The following is a 6,000-nucleotide window of genomic DNA, read 5'->3' on the forward strand; positions in this document are numbered from 1 at the left end:
GACACAAACAAAGCCTTCCCAACAGATAGCCACCAAGCCCATACCTCAGAGGCTAGGATCATAGAATGCCAGAGTTGGAAGAGATCCCAAGAGCTAGTCCGACCTCATTCTGTCTGCTGTAAAGGCACAAAGCCTTTCTGACAGATGGCCACCTAGTCTCAAAATCATAGAATCCTAGAGTTGGAGGAGATCCCAAGGGGCATCTAGTCCGACCCCATTCTGCCTGCAGGAAAGGCATGATCAAAACCCTCCCGATACATGGGCATCTAGCCTCGGAATCATAGAATCCCTAGAGTTGAAAGAAACCCAAAGGGTCATCCAGTTCAACCCCATTCTGCTTGCAGAAAAGGCAATCAAAATCGTTGCGACAGATGGCCATCCAGCCTCAGAATCATAGAATCCCTAGAGATGGAAGAGACCTGAAGGGTAATTCAGTCCAATCCTATTATGCCTATAGAAAAGGCACAATCAAAGTCTTCCCAAAGCCACCCAGCCTCTGAATCATAGAATTTTATTGGAGCCGGACGAAACCTCAAGGGGCATCAAGTCCGACCCCATTCTGACTACCGGAAAGGCACAATCAAAACCCTCCAGACAGATAGTCACCCAGTCTCGGAATCATAGAATCCTAGAGTTGGAGGAGACTTCCAAGGACCATCCAGTTTGACCCCATTCTGCTTGATGGAAAGGCACAACAGATGGCGACCCAGCCTCAGAATCCGAGAGTGGGAAAAGGCACAAAGGGCCCATCCAGTCCAAACTCATTCTATCTGCAGGAAAGGCACAATCTAAGCCCTCCCAACAGATGGCTACTCAGCCTCACCTGCTGGGGATCCGGCTGACACGCCATGCCTGCCTGCCCGCGCCTCGTGTGCTGATGAGAGCGGAAGTCGCCCTCTAATGATGTCACCGAGAGTGACCGCCTCTCTAGGGCTCCTCCCGGAAGAGGAGGCGGAAGCAGAGGTGTCTCCTTGGATGCTGGAGCGGAGTGCCCAAACTTCCAAAGTAAGTATCACACAATTGAACAGGAGTAACACTTTCAAACCAGTACCAAATTTTTAAAGCACACTTTCTCACCTCAAAAGTTTTTGTCCCTCTTTAGTCCTATGCTTAGGACCACATCCAGCCTGCCATATAATGTAGTTTGATGGCATTGAAGTCTACCCTAATGTGGTTCAATGCTGCTAAACTGCATTAAATGGCATTGTCGATTGGGCCTTAGTAGAAATAATGGTTTTCTCCTGCTTGGTTTTAAGACCTGGCTGTTCTCTATCCTCCTTCAGGATAAAATTCAAAGCCTCAAAATTCAATAGGCCTTCAAAAACAAAAGCCATTAGTAAGGGTTTTAACATTTGAAATGCGAACACTATTTATTTTGGGAGCCCCAGTGGCACAGTGAGTTAAACCGCTGAAGTGCTAATCTTGTTGATCGAAAGGCCGCAGGTTCGAATCCAGGGAGTGGGGTGAGCTTCCACTGTCAGCCCCAGCTTCTGCCAACCTAACACTTCAAAAACATGCAAATGTGAGTAGATCAATAGGTACCGCTCTGGCGGAAAGGTAACAGTGCTCCATACAGTCATACTGGCCACATGACCTTGGAGGTGTCTATAGACAATGCTGGCTCTTCGACTTAGAGATGGAGATGAGCACCAACTCCCAGAGTCAGACATGGCTGGACTTAATTTCAGGGGAAAACCTTTACCTTTACCTTTAATACTTTATTTACATATACTTTTATATCCCTTTCCAGTTCTGATTGCGTTAATCAAATCTTCAACCACCATTAAAACCACCCAAAGAGGACAGTCCAATCTAGTACCTTGCTGTATGTTACACTGGTTTAGGCTGCATTTACATAGTATTAATGCAGTTCAGCACCACTTTAACTGCTCTACCTAAGTGCTATGAAATCATCATTATTATATATTATTATATATTCATATAATAAATCTCTGAAGCTTTAGGTGCTCTTATTGCCTATTACAGGGCAAACCAGCTGATTGCTAATCAATCTAAAATGCAGCTGTGTGCTTTTCATCTTAAGAACAGACAACTATCTTGAGCTCTGAGGATTACCTGGGAAGGAATTCCACTGGAGCATTGCAGCACACCAAAATACCTAGGAGTTACTCTGAACCATGCTCTGATTTACACGAAGCACTGCTTGAATATCAAGCAAAAAGTGGGTGTTAGAAATAATGTCATACAAAACTGGCACAACGTGGGGATTTTGTATGACTGGCACAACGTGGGAATCACAACCAGACACAGTGAAGACATCTGCCCTTGCGCTTTGCTACTCTGCTGCTGAGTACTCATGCCCAGTGTGAAATACATCTCACTACGTTAAAACAGTGGATGTTATTATGGTATATTGTTGTAAGTCCAGTGTGTGTGTGTTAAAGGAAACCTTGCAGAAAAGCCTTGTAAAGTGTTAATAATTAACTACAGCTGCAAAAGCTAGCTCAGCAAGGCTAGGCCACGCCTCTTCTATGTATCAGTTTTTGAGGCTTTTGCAGACTGTTGGCAGTTGGCTGTTTGATTTGCTGGAGAGCAGAAGCAAGAAGCTCATGTTATGGTGAAGTAACCATGTACTTTTGTTATGCTCTATGATTTATAACACAGAAGATTTATTCTGTTTTACTTACAGAGACTATGTAAGTGTGCCAAGCTGTTTTATTTTCAACTCTACAACCAAGAGTAAAGTTCTACTGTTTTATTTCGTCTGACTGGTCTGTGTCTTTGGCATTGGGTTTATTTTGGACATGTTGGACATTGCTACTGCGCAACAAATTGATTCTGCGTAACAGATGTGGCTCTTAAAGAGACGTAGCACATTATCACAGGATGTTTACGCTCCACACTACTAGAGAAATTATACTGTTTAGCTGGTATTGCACCACCTGACATCTGTCAGGAAGTAGCAGCCTGTAATGAAAGGACCAAGGCAGTGACATCTCCAGCCCATCCTCTGTTCGGATATCAGCCAGTACGCCAGCACCGTAAATCAAGAAATAGCTTCCTAACATCTACAGAGATACTCGTAGGAACGCCTCAGCAAGCCACCCAGCTTGGCTTGTTGTGGAAAAACAAGGATTGGAGAAAAGCTTCCTTCCAAGGGGGAAGATTTCTCTCGCTTCTTGTTGTCTGATCCCCATTCCTAACTAGGAGTCGTTTGCAAGTTGGATATTTGTAACTCAGGGACGACCTGTAATCCAGTTTCTGAATCCAGATGATCTGCTTGGAGTTGGGACTATATGGCAATACAAAGTCATATAATCAAATGCAAAGCAGATCATCTGGGTTCAGAAACTGGATTATATGGCAGTGTAGTTCTAGTCTGAGAGGGTTGGGAGACACTCCTGGTCTCAAAACAAAGGAAGAAAATTAGCAGAATCCTCAAGTGAATCAACACATCAAGACTGAAGTTGAATCTGTGAATGTAGAGATGAAAAAGGTGGCATCAACTGGGCTGCAGGTTCAGTGGTCAGATATCCGACAGGACTAGCATCTTGAAGTTGAAAGGAAGCTGCGAGAGGTTTGGTTTCCAATCAACCCAGAGATAACAACTCCTTTTTATACATTTCCCAATGACCAAAGGCAAATTTGGACATGTCTTTTAAGAGGGCTGGGTTCTCTTCACAGATAGGATATTGTAATTCGAACCATAGACTTGAAGAGGGCCATCCAGTTCCGCCTTCTGCCATGAATACAGATATCAATGCCCTCTTGACAGATGGCTATCCAGTCTGTTTAAAAACTTCGAGAGAAGGAGACTCCACCATGAACAGCTCTGACCCTCGGGAAGTTTGTTTATTTATTTATTTACTTCACTTATATATCGCTTTTCTCAGCCCTTAGGCGACTCCTAATTTTTTGGTGGAATCTCTTTTCCTGCCTTTTGAATCCCTGGCTTCACTGTGTTCTAGTCTCAAGAATAGCAGAGATTTCTACAAGCCTGTCCCTTCCTCCTCAATAGGACCTCCTTTCAAATATTTACATATGGCTCTCCTCTTTTTCTCCAGGCTAAATATACCCAGTTCCCTCTGCCATTCCTCAAAGGGCTTGGCTTCCAAACCTCCTCCCAGCTTGTCAATATCCTTCTTGAATTGCATGCATTGCATTTTTTAAACGGTTCAGTTATCAGTTATCATCTCAATACAAAGGAGAAGTTGAGAAAAAGAGCATACAGGAATTAACTATTTCAGACCATTATTTGCAAGATGATTCCCCTGCTACCTTACATTAGTGTATTATAGAAGATAATCTAAATTGTGATCTTTTCTGAAAAATCACTTTGTAATTCCCAGAAAAATAAAAGGCAGAAATATGCAGACATAATAAAATTTATTTAATTTTTATGCATTATTGCAGCTACAAGTGTAGTCATATGAAACTGAAGGACAATCAATTTTGCTTTGTCCATACAATGTAGCCTTATGTAAAATGGATGGGAGTTCCATGATTACAAATAAACAACAAAGGGGAAAACATTTCAGATTTAGAGTAGAATAAATGGAACAGTTCCATGACTGTAGTCTTTGGGGACATTATTACACTTTGAACATACAAAGGTAAAAAGGTATAATCGAAGAAGCATCTTGGACCTTCTTGGAAACCAGCCTTCTCTATGAACCTAATAGTAGAGATTGCTATTCAACACATGAGCATCATTGCACATCACTCAATTTCTTTCCCCTCAGCTTTCCCCCCAGTTTTCCAATGGCACAGATCCCATGCTCAGCCTATACACAGATATATGAATTTAGTACCCTGTTCTTTTGAATTGCTAGCCACAAGTTCTATAATTCACTTTTGCTTTGGGCTGTTGTGAGTTTTCCAAGCTGTATGGCTATGCTCCAGAAGCATTCTCTCCTAACATTTCACCCACATCTATGGCAGGCATCTTCAGAGGTTGTGAGGTCTATTGGAAACTAAGCAAGTGAGGTTTATATTTCTGTGGAATAATGCCCAGGGTGGGAGAGAGAACTCTTGTGTGCTTGAAGCTAGTGTGAATATTGCAATTGGCCATCTTGATTAGTATTGAATAGCCTTGCAGCTTCAAAGCCTGGCTGCTTCCTGCCTGGGGGAATCCTTTTTTGGGAAGTGTTAGCTGGCCCTGATTTGAGAACATAGACATGCTGGACCACTCTTAACAATCACTCTTAAACCCTTGTGCCAACAGGACTGATGACTGATAGGTGGGAGGTTCAAATCTGGGGAGAGTGCAGATGAGCTCCCTCTGTCAGCTCCAGCTCCCCATGCAGGGACATGAGAGAAGCCTCCCACAAGGATGTCAGAATACAGAGAGCCATTGAAATCCACAAGCATGTGGACAATTTCAACAGAAAGGAGGAAACCATGAAAATGAACACAATCTGGCTACCAGAATTTAAAAACTTAAAAATTAGGACAGTAAATAAAGAACATCACTCAGAAGACATAGGAATTCCAAGCAAGAAACAACCAGGGGCAGCTAACACCTCTCAACAAATAATTCCCCAGGCAGGAAGAAGCCAGGCTTTGAAGCTGCAAGGCTATTCAATGCTAATCAAACTGGCCAATTGCAACATTCACACTAGCCTCAAGTACACAAGAGTTCTTTCTTCCACCCTGGACATCATTCCACAGAAATATAAACTTCACTTGCCAAGTTTCCAACAGACCTCACAACCTCTAAGGATGGCCATAGATATGGGCAAAAAGTCAGGAGAGAATGCTTCTGGAACATGGCCAGACAGCCAGGAAAACTCACAGCAATCCAATGATTCCGGCCATGAAAGCCTGGAAGACACTTTTGCTTTCCTTTAGTTAGTTTAGGTTGATCTTCATCTCAATTGCAATGAGCAAACCTTTACGATTAAACTGCATCTATCCAGTGAGATTACATCAGGTTTCTGCCAGTTAAATACCAACTACTCATGGAAGGCCTATCAGGCTGAATTCAGATCTCTTAAAGAAAAATGAACATATATTCTCCAGTCTTTCAAATTAAAGACA

The sequence above is a fragment of the Anolis sagrei genome, chromosome Y, assembly GCF_037176765.1.
Source record: "Anolis sagrei isolate rAnoSag1 chromosome Y, rAnoSag1.mat, whole genome shotgun sequence".
NCBI lineage: Eukaryota > Metazoa > Chordata > Lepidosauria > Squamata > Dactyloidae > Anolis > Anolis sagrei.